At 39.1% G+C, this 16,892-nt stretch overlaps 1 protein-coding gene across 1 annotated transcript in view; it reads left to right on the plus strand.

Annotated features, from left to right (window-relative positions):
- Positions 1-16,892, plus strand: part of Lix1 (limb and CNS expressed 1) — a 53,592-nt gene that overhangs the window by 344 nt on the left and 36,356 nt on the right. The window lies entirely within an intron of this gene.

The raw sequence follows: 16,892 nt of genomic DNA on the forward strand, positions 1-16,892 counted from the left end.
GGAGAAAACCATATTTTTTCTGACTTTTTAGGAAATAGTTCTGAGTGTCTACTCACATCCTATTTAACTATGATTTCTGCTAGATCTTTGTAGCCGTGTGCTGTGGGCTAAGCGATATTTAAATTGTTCCCGACTTCAGCCAGGAGAATGATTTCATTTTACCTACATCCATGAGGCTCTGGGTTATTTTGCCAAGACACTACTGTGTAGAAGACTCCTTTTCTAAGCTCTAAAACCTGCCAAGTTTTAATGAACTTTTCCAGATGCTTTTTAAAATAACACAAAACTGACTGGAACTTGATGAAAACTAAAAATAACTTGGAAATGATAATAAAAAAAATTCGCCTCTAGTTGTTAATCTATTTGATCTTCCATAATGTAACTGGTCACATTGAATCAAGGACTGTTTTTATCTAAAAATATTTGTAGCTAACAAAATTTAATGATAAATCACACTGAGTTCCTAAATTTTAATAACAAATTATAAAGCAAATAAAATGAGATGCCTTCTAACTTCAGCCTCTTACATCCCCACCCCCACCCCACATGGCATGGCAAAGTTGTTTTTAAATCTTTTTCTAAAATGATTATGAAAAATAATTCAGTCAAGCTTTCCAATTCCAGCAATACTATTAAACCATTTGTCATATAACTTCACTTCTGGAACCAATTTGATTTCTCACTGCTGCAAAACAGACTATCTTCACAGTGTATCTTATCTACAGTGGGTGTCAAATTACAAAGAGCTTCTGAAATAGAATTGCGCTTTGGAACTGCCCAAAAGGTGAAAATGCATATGGAATGTTTTTTAGCCTGCAATGCGTTACAGCTTGTGACTCTGTGATGTTTGTCTCCATCAAAGTATCAGTGGTTTGGATTTTGCCTTCTGATTAGTGAATAACTCTCCAGATGTCCCTGTAGCTTATATTTCTCATATGTGTGATGAAGAAAGAGAAACATTGGGCCACGTTATTCTATAAAATTTCCCTCTTCGAAATTAAATTGTTACCAATCTGTCCTCTAAGGCATAAAATGAAAGCTATTTTCTTTCTTATTTTGTTAGTATTGCCTTCAAGTATTTGTCAATAGCCATGTTAGAAATAATAAAAATCACCCCATTCTCAAGCCTAGCCTGGAGTCTATTCTGGCTTGTTATGTTTTCCTCAGTGAAAGAGAGGGAAAGAATGTCTCCTACAATGCATTCAATTCTTAGTGAAGGGTAAAAAGCTTTGGCATGTCCAAAGTTTTGGATAAATTGCAAGGACTTATATCTAGAATTTGGAGCTTAGAGGCAGTAAAAAGAAATGGGGGGAAAGTGAGGCTTCATGGTCCAGGTTTTAAGCTGAACTAATTTCCAATTGCATACTGTCTGTCAACAAAATTTTTGCAAGAATGCTGGTTTGTTTGTTTGGTTTTTTTTCTGGGTTTTTGTTTGTTTGTTTGTTTGTTTTTGAGACCATTATAATCCACACAGAAATTCTTTCATGTGGAAAAAATGTGTCACATTTCATATATTTCATTCATTAACATCAACAACAACAACAAAAAATCCTAAAGTTGGCATTTTTCACTGCCGACTTACCCTGAAATGAACTGCCGCTCTGCAGCTGTTTTTCTCACTTAGTGAGTATGAATGTTAGAATGCTGGTCCTCTCCCTTCTGGCTTTTCTAACCCAGGAATAAAATGACTAAATGGCAAGTGTTGCTACTAATCTTTGTGGAAGAGTAGAAATGAGTTTACTTTCTGAGTCAGGACATTAGATGTCTGTTTGGGAACCAAGCCACATCTTGGCAACTTTGGTTGCTGTCTATGTCAAAATCTGACTCTCGTGAATCTTATTTCTTTGGCACACCCATCAGTTGCTGCCACTACACTCCTGCTGGCAGAAAAAAATAAAATAAAAACCTGCCACCAGCCCTAACTAGCAAGTTCTGAAAAGTCTCCTGTTCTCCTAACTCACTCCAGGCTCCTCCTCTGCTATGATCCATCCAGTCTCTGCCAGGAGGGAGGGCTGTGCACTTGAACACATCACTGCTAATTATTTAAGTAGAATTACTTCCTTGCTTTCTTGGAAGATGAAAGGGGACTTCAAACAATTATAAAATCCAACCCAACTGAACAAACGAGTATATATATACACGACAACATCAGGTTGTTTCTAAACTCCTTTCCTATGAATGCAAAATGCTATTTTCTTCACTCTTCGGACACACAGTACGGAGAGCAAAAATGGCCCCCTGAGTTATTCACCACCCTTGGTTGGCTTTTGATTTGCTTACAAACAAGCAACAGTTGGTAAATTTTCTCTTCAAGTTGATTAGGAAAAGCACTCTGAGCGTTTTCTAGTCTGAGGCAGTTCCATGTGGGAATAGTTACATTCGCTTAAGGAAATAAATGTTGAATGCATTGCTTAGCCATGAAGGCCCTTCAGATGGCATTTTACAATATGTTAAGTCTGTTGTAGTTTAGATGTTGTTCATCTATGATAGCTGTATATTTTTTAAAGTATTATTTTATTTCTTGAAAGGAATCCCACATCATTTTTATTTATTTATTTATTTATTTATTTATTTATTTGCTTACTTACTTACTTACTTATTTATTTATTTATTTATTTATTTACTTCCTAGTTGACATTCAAAGAGGTTTGGAATAAGGTAGCTCCCAATCTGAAATTTGGTTCTGAAGGCTGGCATGAGACTGTTCTCCACAATGGGAGCATTTCTATAATAGACAGCACTGGATAGCACCACTCAACCAGACAGAATCTGTATTCAGAGAAATTATGGCATGAGTCCATGCTGACTTTCATTCTCAGCTTTGTGTCATCCAGTTTCATTCCATGGGTCATGAGTCACATGCAAGGATGAGCTATCTTAAGAGCAGCCCCTGACCTCTCTTGAAGAGCATGTACTTAGTTTGTTTGCTACTGTTTGACCAGTTCTTGGCTTTTTCTCAAAAGAAACTAATGCATGATCTCAAGATGGCTGTGTAGCAGATACTAACCTAGGTACTAATTCTTCACATTACAAAAGGTAAGATACTCACATACCATTTCTAGGGTGTTACTTCATCCATTTTATAGATGCTAGGATATTAAATCCTCATTGTATGACAGATAATATGCCAGGAACATTTATTCATAGCAAGCCAGTAAATGCAGATACTGCTGTAGTATTGTCGTGTTGTTATTATAAGTTAGGGAATGGAGGCAAATTGACCAAGTCCCACTATGGTAGGGGATAGAGGCTAGAGACAAATGTCTTCCAACTCCTTACTTTTAGTCATTCACTATATGATGCTGCTTTTTAGTGGTATAGTTACCATATTATCAGGGCTATAATGTCAAAGTCTGTGGGGAAAACAGAGGGAAGAGAAGTGAACTTTCTGGGAGGTGAGGGAACCTAGTAAGTAATCATATTTGAACAGAGTATGACAGGAATACAGACATGGAAGCATTTTTAGAGGCGGAGAAGCTACTTGGCCAAAGGCCATGCAAGAGGCATGGTTTGATTGAGACTAAATAGGAGAAGCAGGCTGAGTCTTGCTGACACATAGGCCATTAGGAGGTACTGGACTTAGGTATGATCTTAAACTCTTTGTGGAAGTTTATGGCTTTGTGTGAATTTGTTGGAAGCATATTACTGATACCTTAGCTGGGAAGAACTACAGGTTTTATCAGCTTTTACCTGTAGGAAACCATTTCCCAAACCAGGTAAGATGTAAAGTTAGTGAATGATAAATGAGCCTCTAGGAAGATGTTACTTTCAGTAGCTAAAGACCAAATCAAAATAACTTTCTCCAAGAGATTGTTTAAAAGCTATCTTGATTATCATTTCAGCCACAAGAATTAGTAAATTACTGGGTTAGATTTATGAAGTTATATGTTAGATTTCAGTTGTATTTTCTTCATGTTCTATGATGAAAAGGTAAGATGCAGTCTTTGTTAAATGTTGCTCAGTTACATGCAAATTTCTCACATATTTGAGGTGCATTAACTTTTTTATTTGAAAAACATTTCTCTGCATGGAAGGTTTTATATATATCAGATAGGTGAATACTTAACTTCAAAGAGCACATTTCTACCCTTTGGAAAACTCAGACCAGACTACAAGGCTATTAAAAACATCTTAGTAATCATGAATCTGGCAGTATATGGCCTGGGAGAACAAAAATCCTCAAGAGTCAAGTATTTTTTCCGTCCCATTCTCTTTAGTGCAGTTACTTGAAATCTATAAATTTGATGATACATTTATAGTTTTCACATTTCACAGAGAGGGATGGATGTAAGGGATGTAAAATTCCTTTGCATAGTGCAGTGCATTCCAACATATAAACTGCCCTTGAAAGAACACCATTTCATTTCAGAGCAATGATTCCATCTTAATTGCAATAGAGTAAATCTTGATACTTTTAGTATTAAACTAGAAATGCATGTTTTATGGAAACCCGTTCAAATGCCAGTCTTACTCTTTTTGTAACAGGATACAATGACTTTTATTTGAATTCATACTGAGAAAAAAATGAGAGTTTCAGCTCAGCTATCAGTGGTATGACACATGTTCTTTTTATCTTTTATCAAAAAAATGTTCATTTGACAGTTTAAATATTGAAATACAGCCCGAGGAGAAACTATTTCAAAGTCTTTTAATGGGGGGGAGGTGACTTCTCAGTCACTTAAAGGCCAAATCTGCCCTAATACCTTTTCCTCATATGCAAATACATTTAACAGATTAAAATATGATAGACAATCATCCCATGAGATCAGTCTGGGGCCTCTTCATAGGCTGCTGCCCCATCTCACCAGAGGTTTTTATTATTTTTTATTTTATTTTTTAACAGTTGAGATTTGTTAGCTTAACTCAATTCTAACAACTTCTGAAACTCATGTGCTAAGTTACAGCCCATAATAGGATACAGCTGCCTGAGGGTGAGGTTCTAAGTTATGATCTTTCTGTTTAAATGATACGGTTTTACTGATTATGTGCTACAGATTGATTTAAGAAATGTTAGACAACTTTAGAAGCCTTTCATAAAAGAATTTTTATTTAATATATTTTATATTCAAGTTTTAACCCCAAAGGCTTTTATTTCTTTTCCTCGGTGTTCAAATGCCCATGTAAGTTTAGTCGTAGAGGCATTTAAAACAATTCTATTTTAAAAGAAAAAGAATCCTATTGAAAGTTTAAAGCCAATGGAAGGGACAATTACTCCACCCTGTAGTTCTCTCCATTGTCTCTCTGGAGTCCATGGAATGTTACGGTTTTGAATTTTTGTTGGCTTTACTTTTTCTCCCTGATGTGATGATAATCAGTTGATCCCTAGTGCGATCTCATCTTGTTGAGCAGCTGTGAGAACCTGTCATTCACCCACCACTCTGTTGGCTCTTATGGCCTATGGTGTTTCATCTGAATTTCTCTCCTGTGCTTCTGAACTACCTGTTATAATTTCTCTGGGGTGATTTTGTCTATAGTTTAGTTTTAAGTCCCAGGGCAGAGTCAGACCTTGTACTTTTTTCACATACCAGATGCCTTCTACAAGGCCAGGTACCTGGCAAGTATATGACATATATATTTAAACAACTGATTAATTTTTCTCCCCTGTAGAAGGGGAAGAGTTTTCACACTGTTAGGGTATTCTTCTTAGTGATGAAGTGAACTTCCCAGCACCCTTCTAAGTCACTCCTCAACTGACAGAATTATCAGAGAATAACTACCTTTAGGAAGAAGTCGACATCAAAATAACAGGAGGGACCATGAAAGAAGAGGCCCTGAAGACAGAAAGCCACTTCAGCCAGGGAGTTGCCTCGAGCTAGCCCTATGACTAGCTCAGATCACCCCATGAGCCACTTAGGCACATCGTCAGAATCTACCACACTTACATGTATCCTCAGAATGTGCCTTCAGCTATAAGTCACCAGGGCATTCTTCTTCTGCCCAATTCTATTTGTGCTTTTATACACGGACCCTGTGGCAAATACCAAGAACCATTCTATAAATTATTATTTCTAGGGAAATACATTATATACCTAAAACCAAATTTGTATATGTTGTGACCATTTTAATAAACCTAAATTGTGTGCCTGATCCTCAGTTGGTTATCTCACATCAGTGCTCCCATCAAGTGTCCTAAATACAGTGCAACATCAGTGCCCAGTAGAACGTGGAGGAAGATATATACCCCATGATTGGAAAATAGGTTGCATCAGGTTTCTATTCTATACGGCCTTTAAAGTTGGGTGATATCATCTCACTCATGCTACACATGTAAACCACACATGTGAATTCTATCATGCTGCTACTGCTGTTTAAGTGAGACACATACAATGACTTTTCATTTAATTTGTCATTGCATCTTCCTTTGTTATTTCATATTCTCTTTTCTCTCCCTGTCCTTGCAAATATACATAAAATAAATGTTACTTAACTTCTCATAAAAAGATTTACGGTTCAGCCTTTTTTAATTCTAAAGGTGAAAAGTACTCCCCCCTCAAAAGAATGATATTACTTTTAAATTTTTATAGATCCTCCTGAAAAGTTAACTATGTAAAACAACTCAAAAGATTTCTATTCCTTCAGAGAAATGTTTGGAATAGGAGGTGGAAGCGAAAGAAGGAAAGAAAAACCAAACAAAGGCCAGCCAGTTTTCCAGCTGCTTAAGGAGCTGGGGCCAACCCTGGAAGGGTGCCACTGGTGGGAACAAAGAGAACCCCAGCTGCCTGTCCCCCTGTGTCAGTGCGGCTGCCTTAAGAGAACTTTCACACAAAAGGAAAGGGGTCAGGGCCCGCCCTCTGCTGCTGGACACAGGGGCAGTGTCTACAAGAGGTCATCAGCCTGGCCAAAGCCAAATCTAGGGATCATTGCAAATGCCTAGACAGCTGCATGCTGGTCAGTTCCTGGGGCTAGGACAGACAAAACACAAGACCCAGAGAAACCCTATTTTTCAACCTATTGTGCATGCATGATAAATTAATATACCTTTAATTTTTTTGTCCTTTACATTATTTGAGGGTTCTTTTTCTGTTTTCCCTCAATTAATTTAGAAAATCACACTGATAAGAAAAAGCTCTACATGATTGAGTTGCTGGAATAGTTAATTCTATTTAACATTATGTAAGATGTCACCTGTTAACAGATATTTTAGTTAAAGGTGGTGTTAAAGTATTATAAACATAAATCTATCTGTTCAAAAGCAGAGAATCAATTTGAAAATATGTTAATTACCTTGAAAGCCATTTAATGGTCTATTTGTAAATGGAAGTCTTTCCAATTTGTCTTAATTATTTTTGGTGAGAGATATTTTTACACAGCTAGAAATTTTCCTGATATAGGAATAAAGAAATTGGTTCTTTTTTGTGGTAGACTTATAACAGACTTTTACAATCCTTTGTGTGTATGTGTGTGAACAAATGGCCTCTTCTAGGAATGGCATTTTAAGAGATTGAACTGGGCTGTGAAATATATTGTTTTTACTTTCTTGGAGCATATGAGTCACTAAGTATTAAGTTAAAATAAAAGTTAATTCCTCAGTAGTTCTTGCTAACGACAGATCCATTGCTTTTATTATCCATCAAAAAGTGAAAATTTGGGATACTGATAACTTGAGATATTGAGACATTAAACATTTTATCCACTTTTTTTTTTTTTTTGCTATTCTAAATCTTTGACTTAACCAGTGAATGTTCTCAAAAGAGCTTGTTTTTTTCAGTCTCTGAAATTCTCATGTATTTGGACAATAAATAGCACAATGTATTTAATGAGAGAAATCTCAGCCATGCATACTATTTTTAGAGCATTTAATGATAAGGTTTCCAGAACTCAATGAGCAATTAGTTTCAAAGATGCAATATGCAAACATATAATCATGTCTTCCTTCAATATCTCTGATCACAATAGTTAAGAAACTAGTGCTTAGCATGTGTGGAGCCCTCCTCTGAGCATTTTCTTTTTTTTTTTTAAAGACATACACTGCTTTTCCCAGATAAGGAATTTCAGTTTGGATCAGATAGGTACAAACAGGATTCAAACCCAGGCTATCTGATTCTGGAGCACAGGCTTGAATTACTCAGCAACTGCCCAACTCTTAATGATAAATGAAGAGACAAAACACAGTGCACATTTTAATGTATATCAACTAGTGCCTATCATTCAGGGTGCATATGAAGCACACTTTATAATCTGTGGAGCACATAAAATCTCACAATTCCTATGTGAAAACATAGATCATATATCCCTCTTGATGTCTCCATTGAAAAGTTGAAAATATAACTCTTTTGCTTCTCTCTCTTCTTCCTTCCCTCTGTCTCTTCACATCTATGTGTATGTTTCGTTATATGTTGTAAGTTATATGTAATATAGATTATTTCCATGTGTGTTTGTGTGTGTGTAATACACTCTGATTTTTGTTTTAAAACTTTGTCCTTCTCAGAAAAGGTCCAGGTTCCTTTCAGTCTACAGGGAAAAAAACCTCTTTTGCTGTTTCATTTTCTACCTACCTCTCATGGATTTTATTTTCTGTCCGACCTCCTCTGACTTGGAGAAACCTTCAGCTTTGAGATTCCTACATGCCCATTCCTAAATATTACACACACACACACACACACACACACACACACACACACACACACAAATAATTGTATTCTTTCTAACAATCTGGCTTCTTCTTCAAAGCTCTATCTCTTCTTTTTTTTAAAAATGTAATTTATTTTAATATGTGTATATGTGTGTGCCTGCTTGTCTGTCTGTATGTATGTGATGTATATGTAGATATACACAGATATAAGTCAGATGAGGGCATTGGATCTCCTGGAACTGGAGTTCCAGGCAGTTGAAAGCCACCAGTGTGGGTTCTAGGTCCCAAACCTAGGTCCTCTGTAAGAGCAGCAAGTGCTCTTAACCTCTGAGCTGACTCCAGCTCTTCTTGGATATAGTCTCCAACAGGCAGTTCAGTGTCTTTAGCAAGGGCAATGGACAAGGAACCTCATGTTCACTCCATCTTTGTCTCCCTGGTGGGTCATTTTGAATTATAAGAAGTTGAGTGCCTTCACCTCGGTCCTCAGCAAATCATGTACCCTCTTGGCAGCACCTTTCCTTCATAGGAGAGGGGGAAGAGTTACTTCCACTGCCCTTTCAGGTTACTTAGCTGGGCTACAAACTAAGTATAAGCATATATAAAACAGGAAGCAAGAGGAAAATTATGTTTAATGATAAATTTACACAAAGGGTTCATAGTAAATATTCCACATGAAGAAATGTCAGATAAGTAAAATTTATATAGCACTCTGAGTTTCAGAAGTGATGCAGGAGATGTACTGGGGGAGGATGGGGATGTAGTAATAAAAGGGTGAGGGAAGGTATGTACTAAGAATGAAGTTTGCTTTATGCAATAACATGTCTTCTCAGATCTGGAAGGACATGGGGGAAGGGAGGAATATAATAAAAATATATTTACATTTAGAATTATTTTAAATAATAAAAATATAATAAAAAATAGTTATAAATTTTTGAATAATGAAATAATGACAGAAGTTGAGGGAAACACATATAAATGGAAAACTAACTCATGCTTATGGATTGGGGGAAAAGGTCTCCTCAGTCATGAAAGTCGTCCCAGAGAAGCTCTCACAGAGTGAAAGTCATGGGGGTGGTATCAGACTGCACTTCCTTCCCTGTGCTCTTCTTTGGTTGGTGCAGTTATGACAGCTGAGTTTCTTTGAGACAATGCATTCGTTACTTTTCTCGTTGCTGTGATAAAGTACCTTAGAAAAGCAATGGAGGCAGAGGAAGGGTTTATCTGGGATCACATTCTTAGGGCAGAGTCCACATCAAAGAGAAAGCATGATGGCAGGAGAGTGAGGTAGCTGGTCACATTGCATCATTAGTAAGCAGAGAGGGACACATGCTGGTGCTCAGCTCACTTTCTCCTTTTACTCAGTCCAGGATCCCAGCCCATGGGATGGAGACACCTGTATTCAGGTTCTTTCCTTTCAGTTAAACCTTTCTGGAAACAGCTTCACAGAGGCTCACACAGACGTACAGGAACATGATTATAATCTAGTTGAGTTAACAATGAAAAATAACAATCACAGAGGGAGAATAAAAGCATGTGGGATGAAAGTATGAAAAATAATACTAAGAGGAAAACACAATAAAACCAATGCAGAGCCAAATGATTAAAAAAAAAAAAAAAACACTGAAAAGAAAAAGTCCATACAGGTTAGACCAGGATGGACTTTTTGCTAGCTAAGCCTTCTTGTAGTACCTGCTGTAACATGGCAGTGAAACCAAAGGCTTCTGTGTTAGGGTGGTGAGGCCTAGATGTAGCATGAATCTTAAAAGTTCTTATTAATGAAAGCAAACATGGAGCCAGGTATTGGGGTTAAAGCTGGAAGATCAGAGAAGCAGAACAAGCCACAGATACCTCACCTTGCCAGTGCCTCAACTGATCCAGTTCCCTCAAACTGGAAGCCTATGTGTTCTCATCTGAATGGATCTCAGCTGAACTGCTGCTAAAAGCCTAAAAGCTTAACCAGGCTATAGTTCCTCATCTTCACATCCTAAATACCTTTCTGCCTCCTGCCAGTACTTCCTGGGATTAAAGGCGTGAGTCACCATGCTTGGCTGTATCCTTGAACACACAGAGGGCCAGGCAGATCTCTGCCTCTAGAATGCTAGGATTAAAGGCGTGTGCTACCACTGCCTATCCTCTACGTTTAATATTGTGGCTGTTCTGTTATCTGACCCCAGATAAGTTTATTAGAGTGCACAATATTTGGGGGAACACAATACCACCACACCTAGATACCGTGTGATCCTGTGTGCCTGGCCATGAAGTATATGTCCTAGCTTATGTTCACATAAGCCTGATCTTACTCCGCTTCCTAGAGGCAGCATTTTCCAAATGTAACCTTCATCTGTGCATCAGAGCTCTCATTTCACACCATGTAAACCTAGCTCCCTGCACCTACATCCAAATCATAGCCAATTTCTGGGCATCAAACCAATTATCCCAGTCATGTTTATCCATGATGAGTACAGACCTGCAGATCTTGAGATATAAAAGTGAAAGCGCCAGACCTTTTCCTGCTAGAAGGATTTTTACTGCAAACTCACTGTTTTGTTTGTTTTGTTTTGTTGTTTTTTCAAGACAGGGTTTTTCTGTGTAACCCTGCTATCCTGGAACTTGCTCTGCAGTCCAGGCTGGTCTCAAACTCAGAGATCCACCTGCCTCTGCCTCCTAAGTACTAGGACTAAAGGCATGTGCCACCATGCCCCAGCTTATAAACTCTTCTTCAGGTGGCTCCCAACCATGGCCCTAGAGAGTAAGCTAGGACATGCAGGCCTTTTTCTCCAGCATCTACTCACTGTGTAGACCATATATCTCCCATCTTAAACTACATTTCTGTAGAGTATCAGATTATCTGTCTGAGGCTCTCCTTTGTTCTTTCTTAAAGCCCTGCAGAAGAGCATCCTCCCCTTTCCCACTATTTTATCTACTGCCCAATGTTAAGATTCATTGTTTATTTTACAAATCTAAGGTTAAACCTTTCTGTATTTCATGTGGTCTTTGTCTGATGTTCACAGTTCCACTCCTGTGTCTTCCTACACCGCTCATGTTCCCCTATGGTCAAGCACTTGATGATCATTTCAGATTTGTAAAGAACCCAGAAGCTCCCAGATGTCTTATCACCTTCTTATGCAATTCTTTTAAAAATGCATAAATGTCTCTTCAATTTTTCCTTTAATGCTGCTATTACTTCTCAGAGAGTACGATACTCTTCCTTCCCCCAGTGTCTGTCTATCTCATTTCACTAAGGAGAACTCAGCTTGGGCTCTCCTCCTTCATAGACTTTCCTTACAACTCTCAGCCCACATCCATCTTCTTTTCACCTTGCCATTATTTAATTACTATGCCATGTTTTTTTTATGCTTTAAATATTATCATTCACTCTATCCTACAATTTGATACTCTAATAAAGTATTTACTAATATATAATGAATATATTATTTCTTCAGGCAGACTGTAGATCTCTGTGGGCTGAGAGACCTGTTTTGAACTTTTTTGTACTTAGGGGTAGGAGTCACACATATACTGTGACATATAATTGCTTGTTAATTGGGATGTTCTGTTCCACTGATCCCTGAAGATATTTTCAGTAGAGTACTCCATGCTGGTTACATAAATCAATTAAAGTCAAGACAAATGTACCCACCATCCCATTTACAATTTCCTTAAGCCAGCTAGTAAAGATACAGGCCAAGTGAGGCCACAGGTATCAGTCGGGTGCTAGTTCTGACTAGGTTTCCATTTCTGCACTCACTCCACCATCTCTAGCTGGAACATGTTACTACCATGACGGTCATGCTGTTTTAGTAACACTAGAGTTCACATATAAAATGTATTACAGAACTCTGCTATCCCTCCAATTACTGTTCCTGCTCCTATTCCTATCCTGAACTCTCCACAAATTAGTGAAATTCACTTACTTCCTATACATTCAGTCAATCACACAACTGTTCAGATCGTGCAAAGTGTTGTTTAGATTTCAAATGATCGTGATGACTGTTTCTATGAAGATAATTATATCCTCTTGGTTGTAAACCAAGGAAGGTACAGAGCAGAATGAACCAGAGTTTGTTCATTCCAGGATCCCAGAGTCAACTGTAAGTTAAATCCCAGAAAACTACAGTTTATTAGATGAATTGTTACCACAAGACATTTCATTCTTCTAGCCAGAAGAAAGTCAAGCCAAGTCTGCCTTGATAAATGTATCCAGGAGCACCATATCCATTTTATGAGCATGATTTATAGGAGATTAAGTGCTAAGACACAGGGCCACTAATGGAATAAGAACTCCAAAAAGGAGATTTGTGTAGCATACACTCAGTGAGTAAGGCATGATGGAGGAGGTGGTGTTTTATCTGAAGTGTAAGATTAAATTAGGTATGGAGATGGGGGAAACATTCAAGGTAGGGGAGAGAATAAGTCTCATGAGTTTAAAGACAAGAAAAGAGAATATTCTTTTTGAAGCCAGGGGAGGAATTTTGCTGGTGAGGGTCAAAGTTTAGATAGCCAAGGTGTTTTACACTGTTCACATCTTCTTTGTTTAGTTGTGAAAGCTTCACACTGGACTTTATAATAAAAAAGGAAACTTGAGGAAGGAGAAAATGAAAACCTGCCATGTAGAAGAGCTTCTGGGCAGTCTAATTACTACTCCAAATATGCAGTTATGATCAAATTTCAGATACATTAGAGAGCAATGATATTAGCCACAGTAATACTTATAAACTGTGTAGCAAACTGTCTTGTTGATATACAAAACATTCAAAATATTGAGGGGATTCATCACTGTATCCAAAGAAGCCATTCAAGGCAGGGAGATGGATTAAGAAGTTCGACAAACAACGTAAATTAGAGGTAAATCAATTCCTTTATTTTCAGATGTTCTCAGACGATAAATGTCGTGAAACAGAATTGGGTTTCATATAGTTTCTGGGATCAACCAATCATTCTTCCTCCTACTTCTTCTTACAATGCTGCCTCAGTCAATGAACTCTGTACTCTGTGCCTTCCTTGGTTTACAACCAAAAAGATAAAATTATCCTCTTAGAAACAGTCATCACATTCATTTGGAATCTAAACAACATTTTGCATGGTCTGAACAGTGTAGATGTAACCGTCTTGTTAAATAAGAAACACAGCCAATTGCAGAGTTAAAAGCCAAGAGGTCAGAGCAATAGCAAAGAGCTGAAAACCTTACCCTGCACTGCTGCTGCTGTCTTTCCTCTCCACCAGAGCTACTTCTGTGTGTTTTTTCTCTTTTATAGACTTTCTGTTCTGCTTTCTCATTGGTTGTAGACCCAGCCACATGACCTCCTCGTCACTGCCTGTCTGTACAGACCTCCAGGTCTTCTATGGTTGGTATTGAGATTAAAGGCATGTGTCACCATGCTGGCTGTATCCCTGAACACACAGAGATCTGCCTAGCTCTGCCTCCCAAGTGCTGGGATTAAAGGCGTGCACTACCACCGCCCAGCTTCTGCTATGGCTTGCTCTGGCCCCAAGGCAACTTTATTGATATACAAATAAAATCACATTTCAATACAAATAAAATATCACTATAGAACAGTTGTGTGATTGGACTCATACTTCTCTATGGCAGTTCTATCACTTAGCATTGGTTAAGTGCCACATCAGCCAAGCTGTCCCCGTGTGCTTTCTTTCTTTTATTTAAAATTTTTCTTTTTTCTTGGGAATCCATCTCCCCCAAGACCCAGCTGTAGCACTCTTGGGCATATACCCAAGGAATACTCAATCATACCACAAGGGCATTTGCTCAGCTATGTTCATATCAGCATTGTTTGTAATAGCCAGAACCTGGAAACAACCTAGATGCCCTTCAACTGAAGAATGGATAAAGAAAATATGGTACATATATACAGTGGAGTACTACTCAGCAGAGAAAAACAATGACATCATGAGGTTTGCAGGCAAATGGATGGATCTAGAAAAAATCATCCTGAGTGAGGTAACCCAGACTCAGAAGGACAAATATGGTATGTACTCACTCATAGGAGGATACTAGATGTAAAACAAAGATGACTAGACTGCTACACAACTCCAGGGAGGCTACCTAGAAAATGGGACCCTAGGAAAGACACAGGGATCACCCAATGACAGAGAAATGGATGAGATCTACATGAACAACCTGGACGAGAGTGGGAGAAATGAAGGGCAAAGTTTGAGGGAAGGGAGGCTTGGGGGAGCAGGAGATCCCAGCTGGATCAAGTACAGAGAGGGAGAACAAAGAATGGTATACCATGATGGATGATGACCACATGAGAACAGGAGTGGGCAGAGTGCTGGAGAGGTCCCCAGAAATCCACAATGATACATCCTCTGTAGACTGCTGGCAATGGTCGAGAGAAAGCCTGATCTGACCTAGTCTGGTGATCAGATGGCCAAACACCCTGACGGTCGGGCTGGAACTCTCATCCAGGGACTGATGGAAGTGGATGCAGAGATCCTCAGCCAGGCCCCAGGTGGAGCTCCATGTGTCCAGTTGTGAGAAGGAGGGACTGTGGGAGCGTGAATTGTTGAGCCCAGGATTGGAAAAAGCACGGGGACGAAAGGCCAGATGAACGGAAGCACATGAATTGTGAACCAAAGGCTGTGGAGCCCCCAGCTGGATCAGGCCCTCTGGATAAGTGAGACAATTGAATAGCTTGAACTGTTTGGGAGGCACCCAGGCAGTGGGACCCGGACCTGTCCTTAGTGCATGAGCTGGCTGTTTGGAACCTGGGGCTTACACAGGGACACTTTGCTCAGCCTGGAAGGAGGGGACTGGACCTGCCTGTACTGAATCCACCAGGTTTAAATGAGTCACCAGGGGAGTCTTGGCCCTGGAGGAGATGGGAATGGAGGGGAGGGGATGGGGGGAAGGTGGGGATAGGTGCGGGAGTGGGGAGGACAGGGGAACCCATGGCTGAAATGTAAAATTAAAACACAAATATAATTAAAAAAAAAATTAAAATTTTTTTTTTCTTTTTTCATTTTACATCCCAGACACAGTTCTCCCTCTCTCCCCTTCTCCCGCTCCACCCCAACTCTACCCTCCATCCTCTCTTCAGAGAGGGTAAGGCCTCCCTTGGGGAGTCAACAAAGTCTGTCATACCAAGTTGAGGCAGAACTAAGTCCCTCCCCCCTGCATCAAGGCAGAGCAAAGTATCCCACCACAGGGAATGGGCTCCAAAAAGCCAGTTCATGTACCAGGGATAATCCTGGTCTCACTGCCAGGGGCCCCACAAAGAGATCAAGTCACATAATTGTCACCCACATTCAGAGGGCCTAGTTTGTAGTTGGCCCTCCTCCCACCCTCCCTTGCTGTATGCTTTCTCCAGGTATCCAGCCAAGGTCACTAGCACCCTCCTGTTTAGTGTCCAGATTCAACAGGTGACTGATTAACTTGTCCTGGCTGTTGGTAAAACCACTTTTGTTCTAGTGTCTATTGAGAGAAGTTGAGACTGGAAAAGGAACCTTAATAAAGTTTGAGAGAAATAATGCAGACCTTTAAACAATGTGTCATAGACCACAGTTTCTCAAACTGCTGTGGTGACCCCATGTGAAGTCAACTGAATGTTGGGGTGGCAAAAACCATTAGCAACAGCAAAGGGTTTTTAATATGCAATGACCAAAAGTTAGTTTAAAATCAAATGCATACTGAATCCGGGGTGCTCAGAGCACTGCTTGTTTGTGTTGTATCACATGACTTCATTGCAACCTTGGTTCTGAATACAACACGCATAGTTCACACTGTGTGTACTGTCCACCACTAGCCACAAGAGGAGATACAGATAGAAATATGTACTATTAGATAAGAAGTCAAATAAATGAGGCCTGAAAGTCATGAACTGGCAATATTTGTCAAAGTATTTCACTGGGCTAGTGTAGAAGGAAGCCAGACTATGGTGACAAAAAACCAAAAGGAACATTAGGGAAGCAGAGACAGTCATAGGTTATTCTTACTAGCAGCCTGACTATAACACAAAAATTTCAATAACCAGTAACCACAAATAGTTCCAAGGTTGGGTGATGTATTTAATTGATTATCTTATTATTCATTCATTGTCTCAAGCACATTTATGGCTGCGGAGAAGCAATAAGCAAAAGAGTAAGCATTTTAAAAATAGGTCAAGAGTATGACTGAGGAAACAACACCCAGGAGGAAGAGCATGAATTATTTCTTAGAGAGCTAGGCACACACAGAGATGAGTCCCTAAATGTAGAGATGAGTATCACACACTTGGTAGCTCAAGTTTATTTTGTAACATGAGGAGGGCAGGATTTGGGGCTGAGACATCTAGACACTAAACTATGTAAAGAGTCCTCATCC

The sequence above is a fragment of the Onychomys torridus genome, chromosome 19 (assembly GCF_903995425.1).
Source record: "Onychomys torridus chromosome 19, mOncTor1.1, whole genome shotgun sequence".
In the NCBI taxonomy this organism is placed as follows: Eukaryota; Metazoa; Chordata; class Mammalia; order Rodentia; family Cricetidae; genus Onychomys; species Onychomys torridus.